Source organism: Uranotaenia lowii, chromosome 2 (assembly GCF_029784155.1).
Source record: "Uranotaenia lowii strain MFRU-FL chromosome 2, ASM2978415v1, whole genome shotgun sequence".
NCBI classification, from domain to species: domain Eukaryota; kingdom Metazoa; phylum Arthropoda; class Insecta; order Diptera; family Culicidae; genus Uranotaenia; species Uranotaenia lowii.
The window spans coordinates 253881525-253897503 of NC_073692.1; positions in this window are offsets into that span (position 1 = coordinate 253881525).

Here is a 15979-nt window from a genome sequence, read left to right on the forward strand (position 1 = left end):
ATGACAGGGAACTTCTCTCGACAACACATTGTACTACGATGGCACAATCCTCGGGTTCGAGACCATACAGGCGCACCAACATACAGCATAATAATCATAACGAAGAGGGGCGACTTTTGTCGCATGGCGTTCCTTGCCATTCATTTCTTTCACCCTACGGGACTTGAGCCGAGAATTATGCCTCGATTCGGAGGGGGAGTACGAAAAAACGCGCGGTTTTCAATAGGAATAATTACGAATCTTTTTGGTAAATCACTCTAATTCATGACGGGCCCACCATACTATTAATCAGTGCCATTTTCTTTTTTAGAAATGTTAATAGATTGGAACGTTAATGGATTCAATGGCCGAGATGAGAAATTAACTTTGACTTGACGCAGCAAAAATTGATTATTACACTGTGACTGAAACTGGGCATAAGGATTTCAATGAAAATTCATCGGATAAGTTACTTGTCAACGTAAAAAATGAAGATTTCAGAAATATACTGTAGCTTAAATACAGAAGTGAAATAACATATTGAACTTAAAGCCGTAAATATAAAAAAGTAATATAAAACGCTGATTTTTAAGTCAAGTTCGACCCAGTTGTAAGTGTAATCCAATAAAGAAAAGTTAAAAATGTCATCAATATTTAATAGTCACTCACAGTAAGTATGCCGTGAAACAAGATGAATCGGAACAGTTTTCCAATAATAATAGTTTATTATTATTATTATTATTATTTATTTTTATTTATTGTTAATTTTTCGTCCATCTTGGCTATGCCGCAACGATGTCAGGTATTTCAAAATCAAAACTACACAGAACAATGTAAGCCAATATACAGATACGCCATCATTTATACAATTTATTGAAGTAGAATCTTCGTCGACCTAGATTCTCGAAAAACATCATTCAAATTTTCTCTGGAGCATCAACTGGGACATCTTGCAGCACTTTCAACTTCAATGGCTTCTTAAAACTTAATGTTCACAGATAATCATACCGCTTGTACATCAAAAGTTTTTATGGTTGATGGGACATCAAATTGGCGTTGGTGGGGTGCTCAGGCTGATCGATTGAGAAACTTGTTGATTTTGAATGCTCGAAATACAACCAAAATGCGTTTAATTGAATAACCATTCCTTAAAGCCATAATCAGTGCATTGTTCTTCGCCTCGCTGATGAGTTCTGGTCTTGTTCAATCTAAATTGAAAACCTTTCTCGTCACCCTTAGATATATTGGAAGAAATGTTAAGTGCAGTGTTCGGCATAAAAGCTCTAATCCTCTAATCGCTAGTTAGTCCACTAACTTTTTGTGAGCGGTTTTATTTTGACTCTAGAATTTGATTGAGCTAGTGAATTAAAAAGTTCCGCTAACAGAAGACCGCTAACTCTCATATATTTGTTAAAAACTCACGGATGATTACTCATAGAAGTATACTTTTTGTAATTTATCAGGCTAAGAAGCCATTGGGTAACTTTTTTTTTATTTACATAGTATTCCGTCTCACGACGTGACTTGACGAACATAATTCCTAAAATAGTCTTAATGGACGAGTGCGTACTAGAGTCAAACGATAGGAAGGTTTTTGGTCATCTACATATCACACACCAGCCTTGTGTCACGCCGTTCTTTTCTCCCAGGAGTATGCAACGTGATACAGTCTCTTAGACGAATTTCTCTCAGATTTATGCTTTTTTAACAGATTTAAGCTTTTTTTATTAGATTTAAGCTTTTCCGATGTTTTTCTGCTTTCATCTCCAAAAGCTTAAATCTGATAAACAAAGGTTCAGAACGAGATTCACTGACACGTAACAAAAAGATGTTTATAGTTATATAAAGTAATTGTGTTACGTTGCATACTTCTGTTTTCTCCGCAAATTTATAGAAGAAAAATGCAATACAAGTTAAACAGGTATGTAACTGTTTTTTCATCCTTTAATCAGCTTATTATTTTTTAAGCGATTTATATCATTCCTGAATATATTTGTTTTTTAATCTGCAGATCAGTTCATATAAAAATAAGTTAAAATCACCATACCATGAATTGTGATTGTTAAGCTGGTCATTTGATTGAGTTGATTTTGGGTCATTTTCGTATTTCTCAAACCCTGCGGCATTGAAAGCTACGTGTTGGTCTAGAACTCATCCAATAGTGAATTTCAACTCTTATGTGTGTATGGAAATAATCAACATTTTGTTTAGCAATACTAACATGATTTTTCTTTTTGCCTTAAAAAAAAAAACATTTGTCAATTTATGTAGCGGAGAATGAGGATACTTGATCCCTGGGGATCAGAGGTGCAAAGAGATCCCTTTACGCTACATGCAGTGCCGATTCTTACAGCCCGACGTCAGCCACGAAAGAATCATCTTGCAAAGTTGCAAACTGATTCTTTTCCCCTTACGTGCAGAACGTCGAACGTGTCTGCAAGTAAAAGTCAACCGCGCGATGACTGCACGTTCCGAAAATTACAAACGATTCTCCGAACTTCGGAGTCCGAAGTTAGGAACAGTTGCAAACTTGCAAGCCCGAAGATAAAATCCCTTGAGCCGAACAGAAAGAATCATTTCCGAAGATAGCTACAGTCTGCAAGTTGCTTGCTTGCAGACTTGCAGCGCGGCGATGTACGCAGCGATGCCACACATACCGATTTTCCGGTATTCATACCGATTTTTGAGCAAAATTTTGACCAAGAATCGGTATATACCGATTACCGATTTTTGGCAAAACATACCGATTTTAAAGATTTTAACTTCCACTTCCACATTTCCACTCAATTCAAGCTATCCTCGTAAAGGTCCCGTAGAAAGAAGACAAAGTGCGGTAGCTGGCGTGGCGTAAGTTGATCTGTACAACTTTTAAAGTATCCTGGAAAGATCTCCTTGGCTTACTCTCATAATTCGTATAGTTGTTCGCGCTGTTTTGTTCCTATGTTCTGTCAAATGATGCACTATTTTAGTGCTCAATCTCAAAGCTAATGGACTCAGCTCAAGGACGATATTTGACCTTCTGCGTCTGCCAGCAGAAGGTAGAAGTTTCTAAAGATCATTGACAATGCTCTTGTCTCCTGAGATGCTAACTGGTCAAGGGAAAATATACACCGTTGGAATATAATTCTTGTTCAATTTGTCGCCAGATGTGGTAAGTCAAGATTTGAAGTACAATCAGATACACGATTTGTCATATCATCGGTATAGTCTTCAATCCTTCTCCATCTTGTTAGCCAAATAATTGATATCACATGTACCTAACTGCAGAGATCGCCAGGCCACGCCAGGCAAAATGGGTATTTTCAGTTTTGCAAAAACTATGTGTTTTTCAAACATTTTTTTAGGAACACCTTCTTTTAGAACACGTTTCTCATTTATTTTCGCATAAAATTCTTGGGTTTTCATATGAATAATATGTGATTTTTCAAAAAATTAAATTAATTTTCCAATGCCTGAAAAAAATTGAAACAACAACTCTCTCAACTTTCTGCAATCATTTCTTTTTTTCATCGCTAGAATTCATATCTAATACTAAAGGCTTTGAAAGCTGAAATGGCCAGTTTGACAAAAAAACCATCAACCAACCGAAGAACATCAACTTGGGCCCATATTTACCTCGAACATCAAAAAGCCATTGTATTTGTAAGTGGTTACTAAATTAAAATTTCCTTTAGGTTGACCTGGTTCTATTTCCTTCTCGAATTTATCAAATTAACATCCCACTTTAGCTAAACATCAATTAAAGAATCAAGTTTTTTTTTCATGAATATGCCTAAACCACGTGTAACCTGAATGTGATCGCCATGCCCTTATTTTTCTTATCAAACAGTAACTTTTAAATTAGATTTCCATTCAATTATAGTACTGGAAAGGAATACTAATTTTGGATTTTCTGCTGAATTTTTATTTGTCATTTTTACTTTTCGTCAGCAAAAGCAGATAGTTTAAAAAAAAAAAATGTTTAAGTCGTAACAAACATAAAGTTCTGTTAAAATTTCAAAACCGCATTTTTATGTAAACTTGCGTTACCTACACAGCAAATTTTTTTTTGCTGGAAACCAGCAAAATTTTGCTGGTTTTTGTCCCGCTGACTTTCCAGCAAAATTTTCAGCAATTTAAATTGCTGGAAAGAACAGCAAACGTTGATGCTGGTTTCCAGCAATTTAAATTGCTGGAAAATCAGCAATCCAGATTGCTGGAAACCAGCTATTTCTTTCAAAACAACCGGCTGTATTTAGTATCAAATTTATATTTCATTAAAAATTAAATATTGAATACTGACTGTGCATATAATGGGCAATAAGAAACAATTACTTTCTTCCATTTTTCAATAATGTTTGTATTTATTTCCAAAAACTTTTTCTAAAAATTTTACAACACCGGCTCTACACACAAAATTTCTGAGGCCGAAATTTAGCAAAATTTTGCTCAAATTTGACCAGCTAGAAATTCAGCAATCAATTTAGCAATTTATTTCTACTCAAAAATTACCAAACAAGGGAAAAATGAGCCGCCGAAATATTTCGCTAAAATTTTAGCAAAAACCGGAGAAAAAGACTGGGAAAATTTCAATTTACAAAATTTATTATTTTTTCTCAGGAAACGCAGGGAGGGTATGAGAAGGTGATATAAAATACTCGAATTCTTTCATATTCATAATTTTATTGCACTTTTATTTGGACATTCACTTTATTTCACAACACTTATTCTTACTTTGAATATAACAATTTTCTTCCGGCGCTTGAACTGGGATGTTCCGGTTGACGATAAATGGAATTTGTACTGCTGGTTTTCGGATGTTTACATCGTTGGCCATCAGAAACCATTGAAAGTTTTTATTCTGCCTGGACTTCGCAACTTCCCGTCCATTCTTTGACATTGGTGACTCTCTTCCACTGGCAGAGGAAACCTGATAAAAAGAAGAATTTAACACATCATTATCAGAAAATGTTTCTGTTTCCAGATTTGATCTTACCTGCATGCTCCCGGTTGCGATTCGGCAAACATTTCGTCGTTCACTTGGTCATAAAAGACACGGCCGACATCAAATTTCATTAACACTGTTTTTATTCTTTGCGGCGGCATATTCGGCTGCCGCCAAAATAAGTTAGGCGGCCAACAAACTTCGTTTTTACTAAAACTGAGCAAGATCAGAGATGTTAAAATCGCGAGTCTACATACTCGCACTTTGCCCTTCTTTGCAGAACGATTTTATTTCGTTAAACTCAATCTGCAATGATGCTATCTAAAGTTCAACTCGGAAAGCATCAGGAAGTAAGCTTCGGGTAAACTCGGCAGGAGTAAACAGCAATCGGGGGAGAAACATCAGCGAAGCAAACGAACAGTTCAGCGAATTGAAGAAAAAATCGTTTTCGTTCGGCAGCCGAACACATCAATCGGACAACGCATGGGGGCGTGGCTAAAAGTGATAGATACAAGGGAACGGGAAACAAGCGAGAGAAGGGTGCGAGGAATGTTAACTCGGTCCGTCGGGCAACGATCGCTCGTGAGCATTCGTGTACGGTAAGCTTCGTTCTGTTGTTTCATTGGTGTGATTTTATTCCTGCGAGGAGGGGAAAACATCAACTCGGAACTTCACTTCCATCTGTACCGTTGAGCCGTCAACACGTACGCCGGAGCATCGTATCGTTGCTGTGTACCTGCAGGAACATTTTACATTATTTATTTTTTCCTTACCTGTTTTTCAATCAGCACTTTTCAGTGCTAACATTATTTTCATTTTCTTTTATTCATATTTTCTCTTTTCTTTCCAGCATGGGGAAGTCATCGGCTGGCTCAAGGGCTGGTAGAAAGCGTATTGCCGAAACTAATTCAGGTCCATCGCCCAAAAAAGTTGAAATTTCCAACTCATTCGATGTCCTTCATAACATCGGTGATGAGGAAATATTCATATTTAATTCTGATAAGAGTACTAAGAAACCTTCTTCTTCTTATACTCTTAAAAACGAAAAGATTCCACCAGTAACGGTCACGATTCCTGACTTCAATGCCTTTCGAAAAGAAATCGTCACTTCCGTAAAGGATGTGAAGATTTCTTTTCAGATTGGTCGAAGGGGAACTGCTCGTATATTGGCGGAATCTTTTAATGATTTTCAAAAAATTTTAAATTATTTGAATAATAAAAAACATCAATTTTTTACTTACGACACTAGAAGTGATCGTCCATTTAAAGTTGTACTTCGTGGTCTCACCGGCGATCAGACACCGGATGAGATCACAGCTGAATTAAATTCTTTGTTAGGTTTTTCTCCAATTCAAGTAATTCAAATGAGGAAAAGAACCAACACGAATAATACCAGTAGTGTTGGTTTTGCTCCTGAACTTTATTTGATCCATTTTAAAAAGGATCAGGTTAATAATTTGAAAACTTTGGAAAAGGCTCGTCTTATGTTTCATTGTCGAGTAAAATTTGAACCTTTTCGTAAATCCCATACCAATTTTTTACAAAATATTACGCAATGTCGTCGTTGTCAAGCTTTTTGTCATGGCACTAAAAATTGTAGAATGAATGCCAGATGCATGTTTTGCGGCTCATTCGATCATGAAAAATCTAAATGCCTTTTTGGTGGTGATAAGCCAAAAACAGAATTTTTTAAGTGTGCGAATTGCGCAGGTAATCATTCCTCGAATTCTCTAGATTGTCCCGTTAGGGCAAAAATTGTTGCTTCTAGGAAAAACCCCAAAGTTTCCAGAAAAGTTTCTTCTCCTCCTTCCTCTTTTTCGTCTTCACACGTCAGGCCGGCAAACAACCTGCCTGTTCGCAGTCAGCCTCGGCCTACATTGGAATCACGGCTGGGTAATACCCGAAGTGATTTTAATGTTACCTGCGCTGATTCTGCGCCACAGACTCGTTGTTTATCGTTCTCAGAGGTGGTTGAAAATGGGTTGCCCTCTCCAGGCATAACTTATAAAAATGGGAAAAAACCAAGTCTCAACGTTCATGCGAAGGCTTGGGAAAATCCCCGAAATTCAAATACTTTTTCTTCTCCTTCATTTTCTGATCCTAACAATTTTGTTGATTTGGGTGAGATTACTGAGGAAAAATTAAAATTTTTGCATCAAAATTTAATGGAAATGATGCAACTTATGTTGAAAGCAAATTCAATGTTTGAAGCTTTCCAAACTTCTTTTAATTATGCTAACAAAATTATTATGACTTTACGATTCCCTCATGGATCCAAATAGATGTTTAAATATTATGAATTGGAACGCTAGATCTTTGCTGGCTAACCAAGATGAATTCTTTTTATTTTTGAAAACTCAAAACATACATATTGCTGCCATCACTGAAACTTTTTTAAAGCCAGACAATAACTTGAAAAGCAATGCTTTCTTTAAAATTTTACGAAATGATCGACTTGATCGACAAGGTGGGGGTGTAGCTGTTGTCATCAATAGTCGTCTCAAATTTAGACTTCTTCCTTCTTTCAATACAAAAGTCTTAGAAACAATTGGAATTGAATTAGAAACTTCTATGGGGAAAATTATAATTGTTGCCGCATATTTGCCTTTTCAATGCAGCGGCGAACAGAAAAATTTTTTGAAGGGAGATTTGCAAAAACTCACCAGAAATAAATCTAAATTTTTTATTATTGGTGACTTTAATGCAAAACACCGATCTTGGAATAATATTTCATCAAATTCAAATGGGAATATTTTGTTTAATGACTGCTCTGCAGGTTATTATACTGTTGAATATCCTAATGGGCATACTTGTTTTTCTTCAATTAGAAATCCCTCCACAATTGATTTGGTTCTAACGGATTTAGGCGAGCATTGCAGTCAATTAGTTACTCATGCGGACCTCGATTCAGACCACCTTCCAGTAACATTTTCTTTATCCCAAAGTCCCATTGAAAACCCTTTAAAATCAACTTTTAATTTTCAAAAGGCTAACTGGGAGCAATATATGAATTTTATTGAACGTAATTTAGATGTAAACGTTCCACTGAATTCAATAGAAGATATTGATTTGGCTATAGAAAATTTGACAACTTCAATAGTCAATGCTAAAGCCGCTTCAATACCTAAAGTTAAACATAAATTTAATCAACCTTTAATTGATGATGATCTTCAGTTTTTGATACGACTGAAAAACATTCGTCGACGCCAATATCAACGTACTAGGGATCCTTATTTAAAATTTATTTATTGCGACCTTCAAAAAGAGATCAAACGTCGTTTAAATTTCATTCGTAATGAAAATTTTGCTAAAGCTGTAGAGGATATAAAACCCTACTCAAAGCCATTTTGGAAATTAACTAAAATTTTGAAAAAGCCCCAGAAGCCAATTCCTACTTTGAAAGATGGGGATAAACTTCTTTTAACTAATTCAGAAAAGGCTCAAAAATTAGCCCAACAATTTGAGTCTGCTCATGATTTTAATTTAAACGTTGTAAGTCCAATTGATGCTCAAATTTCCCTAGAATTTGATGATATTCTTTCTAAGCAAAATGTGTTTGAAAGTTCTTGTGAGACAAATATTGATGAACTTAAATTGATTTTCAAAAAATTTAAAAATATGAAAGCTCCAGGGGAAGATGGGATTTTCTATATTCTTATTAAAAAGTTGCCTGAAAGCACTTTAAATTTTTTAGTTGAAATCTTCAACAAATGTTTTCATTTGGCTTATTTTCCCAATAAATGGAAAAATGCCAAAGTAACTCCAATTTTGAAACCTGGAAAAAGTGCTTCAGAGCCTTCAAGTTATCGACCAATTAGTTTGCTTCCATCTTTAAGTAAACTATTTGAGAGAGTTATTTTGAATAGAATGATGATTCACATTAATCAGAATTCTATTTTCCCTGATGAACAATTTGGTTTTCGTCATGGACATTCTACTACACATCAACTTTTGAGTGTAACTAATATGATTAACGCTAGCAAATCTGAAGGTTATTCAACTGGTGTTGCTCTTCTTGATATTGAAAAAGCTTTTGACAGTGTTTGGCACAAAGGTTTAGTAGCTAAATTAGCTCGATTTGATTTTCCTGTATATCTCACCAAAATTATTCAAAATTATTTGACTAGCCGAACCTTACAAGTAAGCTATCAAAATTCATGCTCTGAAAGGACACCCATTAGAGCTGGTGTCCCTCAGGGTAGTATACTTGGGCCAATTTTATATAATATTTTTACTTCTGATCTTCCTGATGTACCAGAAGGAAAAGGTAGAAGATTATTTGCTGATGATACTTTGCTTTCAGCAAAAGGTCGAAATTTACGGGTGGTACGCAGTAGATTGCAACAAAATTTAAATTCCTTTTTGAATTACTTGAAAATGTGGAAAATTTCTCCTAACGCTTCCAAAACTCAACTTATTTTATTTCCCCATAAGCCAAGAGCAAATTTTTTAAAACCTAATGAAAATCATTCCATAACTTTTAATGGGGTTTCATTAGAATGGTCTGATCACGTGAAGTACTTGGGACTTACACTTGATCGGAATCTTACTTTTAAAAATCACATTGAAGATATTCAATCTAAATGTAATAAATACACTAAATCTCTTTATTCTCTCATCAACAGGAAATCCCGGTTGTGTCTGCGAAATAAGATGCTCATCTACAAACAAGTTTTCCGACCAGCGATCATGTATGCAGTTCCGATTTGGTCTAGCTGCTGCGCGACGAGGAAGAAAGCCATCCAGAGGATTCAGAACAAAGTTCTGAAAATGATTTTGCGGCTTCCACCTTGGCACAGCACCGAAGATCTTCATCGGATTGCAGGCATTGAATCTATCGAAGAGATGGCCAACAACATCATCTCCAACTTCAGAGGCAAATCGATGCAGTCTTCCATCGCAGAGATTCGTTCTCTTTATGTTTAGTTTAATTTTAAGATAGTGTTTAGTTTTAAGTATAAAATATTTTTGCTATTACAGGATGTTCTCCTACATTAAAAACTTGATTGCGCTCAGCAAATTCAAATATTATAAATAAATTTTTATAATCTAGTTACTTATAGGGCTATGAACAGTTCATTATTGAGCTGAACACCTAGTTTAATGCAATAATGTAATATAAGTGTAATGATGATTTGATACAAATAAAGACATATTTAAAAAAAAAAAAAAAAAAAAAAAAATCAACTCGGAACTGTTCTCTTTGTTTTGTGTGCAATCACGTCATGATTGGAACGAAGATAAAAATCAATCTGCACACAACAAGTTAAACTCGGAAAAAATCAGCCGAATGATTCTTTCCGAGGCGAGTTTAAACACCGCTGAGCAAGATACGCTTTTTGCTATCGTGTTAGTAAAACGAGCCTTATTGCTAATCGAAAGTAACCGACTACTTTTGCTAAGTGCAGGCCCAGAAGTTTTGTGTGTAGAGTGGCAGCTTTGTGCCAAAGTGTTGATCATTCGCCACCTGAAAAAAGAATTCTGATTAGTATCTTTTATGAAATATCTACATGTTAAATAAAAACTCACTCTTGATTTGATGTCTGGTTGCTAGAATATAGAGGAAAATAAAAATAATTATATTAATCTAACCAAAATTCGTAAAATAGACCTTGCATCAGCATACGAAAACAAACAGACTTCAATTTGACAACTCGATTGCTGATTTCCCAGCAAACTAGATCAATTGCTGGAAAGTCCAGCAATTTGGAAACCGATTGCTGATTTTTCAGCAAAAATGACAAGAACACAACCGAATGCTGAAAAATCCAGCAATTCGAAAATCGATTGCTGGTTTCCAGCAAAATTTTGGATTGCTGAACGTTTCCAGCAATTTTTTTTGCTGGAAATCGAGGCAAAAATTTACAGTGTATAGAACCAAGATAAAAAAAAAACGAATAATATATGCTTGAACACACTTAGTCAGCTAGTTTAATACTCAAATTAACATTCTTAAGAGTTCTCAGACTTGCTTTTTATTGCAAGCTTCCATTTATATTAAAAATACGTTAGGAAGTTGAAAATGTAAGGATTTTTGAATATCCACCTCAAATACCGATTTCCATACCGATTTTTAGGATTTCCATACCGATAAAAGATTTTTTTGGGTTCCAAAATACCGATAAAAGTGTGGCATCACTGGATGTACGTTTTCAAACTTGCAAGTTGCAAGTTACAGAACGGTGGACTCGTTCTTGTGCGGATGGATTCGTTCCACTAACCTAAGCTAAGACCGACCGAACCGAATCCACGGAGGAAGAAAGTGATAGGCCGAAGAACCACCGCCACCGACCATCAATTCAGCCATCGAAGCGTGCGCGCGTAGCGTATGCAGGGTTGCCAACTATTTTTCGAAAAAGTCTGGAAGATTTTGCAAAAATGTCTGGATATGTCTGAAAATGTCTGGATAGCTTACTTTTGAAGATGGTGACCTTTTTTTTTAGTTGCCGGATCTCCATGTTGCAGATAGCCACAAATCGTTTGTTTCTGTAACTATCATTACACAATAAACCATTTAGCCCTGTTATAAGCCGCATTATATAGGCACTGTGGGATGAAAAAAACGAAATAAGCCCTATATTGGTTCTTTAAGCACTGCTATAGGGCTTCCAAGCCCTGCAGAAGTCAAGTGACATAAAAATCAAGGCCTATTTGCGGCTTTGTAGTACATGACATTTGGGACCTGAAGAAAAAATATGGAACGAAAAGAAGAACTGTAAACAAACGTTGAATAAAGTTTTCGCGATCGAAATGGGAATTATTATTTTGTTTAGGAATTCTTGGAGTCGTTCCTGATGGAAAATTCCATCGCAAAACAGGAATTTCATGGGTATAGGATAGAGTCAACGACTCTATCCTATACCCATGGACAGAGTTTCCGATTTGGCCAGCAATGTTGCTCGTAAAACATGGTCAACCCAAACATCGAACCCAACCGGAAACTAGAAGAGCTGGAAAAACTTTTATTGCAGATTTCCGATGTTCACTAGGATTACTGTTTATCAGGTGGAGTGAGGATGTCAGGTTCTGGACCGATACTCCGGAGCCATGAAGTTGAGTGTTTCAAAATGCAGTGTACATTATTTTTCTTTTTTGCCGAAAAATATTTTGACATCTTCTCCTTGGCGTGTTTCGAAAGTGAGGTCAAGTCGTATATCTGCCGAAATACACACCAAAGGTGGCTTTTGAGCAGCCCTTAAGTCAAATACAGAGCTAGAGAAAGCAGGTTTACATTCGACTATAAGGCTAAATTAGGGCCAATTTTAACGGCTTAATGATTACTTGGGCAGTTACATGTTCTGTTGGACTGCATCTTGAAGCATTTGCCATAATTGAAAGCTTTTTCAACCACTTCTGAATTCATAATTCATAAATTCTAATCATTTCCTGTCATTTTCTACCATGACCATTTTGAATTTTCATAGTTTCTAAGAACAATTTACGTCCTAACACAAAAGTCTGGAATTGTCTGGCAGAAATGGCAAAAGTCTGGAAATCTGGAAACCTGAAAAAATTTCTGACAGAAGTCCAAAAAGTCTGGAAGATCCAGACAAAATCTGGAAGGTTGACATCACTGAGCGTATGTACATGGCTATCAGCAAAAGTAAGGACATGATGGAGTTGTTGTTGGTGCCTTCGTGCTCGTTTCTTTTCCTTCTAAGACGGATTCGAAAGGAAGTGGTGCCCAAATTTTATTGTCGAAAGCGTGATATGTTTAACCGTGAAACGTCCTGCTTTTTATAAGCAGTTTCGTAATATCTGAAATATATACAACTGTAGAGTAAGATTTTTAAAATTAAAGTTTCTACGAAGATTGCAAGTAATTTTGGCTTTGAAGTCAAAGAAATTTTGTTGGTTTTTTCCTTCTGTTGAAACGAAATTCTGATGAAAATTTGTACCAAAATGAATCATAGATATTTTTCAAAGTATAACTTAAAACGCTTTACAGTCTTCAGCAAAGAAGTAAAACATAATATATAGTCAATGATTGATTTATCATAGAACTGTTTTTTAAAAGCCTTATCAGTAAAACTGGATGCGATAGACAAAATCTCACCAAATATTCGAGTTCAGTACGCCAAAATCATTCAAAACCAGTTATAAAACATTGATAGAAGATTTGAATCAAACAGAGTGTGGAGTTTTTGAGTTCAAGGTTGGAATGACGACGAACAAGCACTGAATTTCTATTGAGTTTTGAACTGAGCTGTACAAACTTTCTGTAAAAAACCAAATGAGTGTTGCAGACCACAGAAGAAGACATGACTCCCAAGATTACTTGGTAAAGATGACGTGATTCTTATACATGTCTAAGCAAATGAAACTGAATTCTAAATTTGAAATTTACACAATTTAATCTGTGATCCTACTAATCAAGTGATCCTGCCTTCGGAAAATCGATTGAATTTTCGGGACGTAACTTCAAAGAAGTTTTCGGGACGAAACTTCAAAGAATTTTAACGCAGCACTGTTTTAAAACATCATAGATGATTTTTCAACATAGTTTGGATCAGTTTTATTTAACAACTTTGTGTTCATAAATAACTTGTAAGATGACAAAGTTATAATCAAAACTAATTTGCTTGTATTAGCTTTGATGATTTATATCAATCACCCTGGTATGATAATTGAAAACTAAAATCGCAACAGTTGGGAACCACTTCCTTTCGAATCCGTCTTAGAAGAAAACGAAACGAACACGAAGGCACCAACAACAACAACTCCATCATGTCCTTGCTCCATCCTTGCGGATAGCCATGTACATACGCTACGCACGCACGCTTCGATGGCTGAACGGCAACTGAATGGATAGTCGACGGCACCTCGGCCTATCACTTTCTTCCTCCATGGATTCGGTTCGGTCGGTCTTAGGTTAGTGGAACGAATCCAACCGCACAAGAACGGGTCCGTCCACCGTTCTGTAACTTGCAAGTTTGAAAACGTACATCGCACCATCCCGCTGCATGCAAGCAACTTGCAGACTGTAGCTATCTTCGGAAATGATTCTTTCTGTTCGGCTCAAGGGATTTTATCTTCGGGCTTGCAAGTTTGCAACTGTTCCTAACTTCGGAGAATCGTTTGTAATTTTCGGAACGTGCAGTCAAAGGATTTTACCGCGCGGCTGACTTTTACTTGCAGACACGTTCGACGTTCTGCACATAAGGCAGAAAGAATCAGTTTGCAACTTTGCTAGACGATTCTTTCGTGGCTGACGGCGGGCTGTTAGAGTCGGCTAAAAGTCGTGCGCTGCATGCTACATGTAGGGATCTCTTTGCACCTCTGCTGGGGATACTTGATTCCTTAGCTATATCTCGAAACTGGAATGTCTTACAAAGATCAAATGCTCTAGAAAAATGTGCCAAAACGAGCAAAATAACAATGCTTGCAGTTTAAAATTTTTTAACTAAATAATAGTTTGAGTAATTAACTTTGTTTGAAATTTTTTTCTAAAATGTAACTTGAAGATCTTTTTTCATCACTCTAAAATGATCCTTACATGGAAAAATCATGAAAAAAATATTTGTTCCATAATATCAATCGTTCGAGCGTAATATGAACTTCATAATGCCACATTTTCAAAGCAATGGAAAACTCTCAACTTTTTTCAGAAGAAGTTTTATAAATTTTTGATTATGGGTATAATTGATCCCTAGAGTTAAAAACGGCATTTTCTTCTTCTGAATCGATCGTTATCATTACTGATTACGAAATTACTAAGATTTATCCAAAAACTAGCATTAATCCAACAATTGTCTGAAGAAATGGGATGAAATAATTAGTTTTTTTAATTATAAAAAATAGCGCCTTTAAGTATGCAATGTCATTATTGTTGAGAGAATTTTCTTCTTCTGTCAGCTATAAATTGTGAAATGAGAACAAACATGACAGAAATAGTCAATTAACATTCTATATTGGGGTTTTGTTTGATTTTTTATATAAGGATTAGGGCTTCCTGAATTAAAGATCAAGTCTCCTTCAAGTCTCCCCTAACTTGAGAAAAATCGAAAAATTTTTACTCTCACGAAAATGCTTCTAGTTCATCAGAGGGTTCAAGTATCGTTCTAATTTTTGGAGCATAGAAACTTGAAGTTACAAGCTGTCAGAAAATGGCGGCGGCGAGTAGCTAAATTTATCCAAAAAGATATGGTGAAAATAAGAAAAGGGGATCAAGTATCCCCACTCTCCCCTACAGTGTTTGAAAAAACGCCAGCATCTATGCAAGACATGTCAAGTTGATTACTTTTTATTTATAAATCAATGCATAATTTTTCGCTTCTATGAAGTAATTGTTGCCCAAAGCATAAAATTCGCATGTCAAAATGTTTTATCCGATACAGGTTTTAAAAGGCTCACGAATAAACCAAATTTATAAATTAATTGATACAATTTGAAAATACATATGTATTTCAAGATCATTAAAAACTCAATGAGTGAAACGAATACACTCGGCACATTGAAACTTTGTAAAATTAAAAGGCCTTTAATAAACTAGTTTTAAATTAAAATAAAAAAAATCTCAATGAAAAAAAATATTTCCAATACATTGCATACCTGAGCTTACACATCGATCCTTCAATAACAACCACACACTGAAATTGAAATCTCATTTGCTGGATTGCATTTTAATGATGCTGTTTTGATTAAAAGAAAATGCAAATGACTTCTCCATCACTCTCCGCCAATTGACCCCAGCAGTGGGTGGAGTTTCGCGAACGCAAACAACGAATTGTGATGGAAAAAAACCAAATGGATCAAATATGATTTTCTCCTATTGCACATATCAATTTGTGAATCATTAAAAAATACGCTCTAATGGAAATATAACGAATCTCCCTTCCTACCGGTGAATAAATCACTGTGAGTGTTCGTTAGGGTTCAAACAGGTTTTCATTTTTCTTTTCCGTGCTCTGTGTTCGTTACACTCTTTGACTTACCCACCTATTTTTTCCTACATTCGGATGTGCACTCTAATTTTCCCACTCACTCTCCAAGGAAATTGTTCGCCACCGCCATCATCATCATCATCATCATCATCATCGTTATCCGCAGCTCGATATTATAATGAAGTGTGAAATT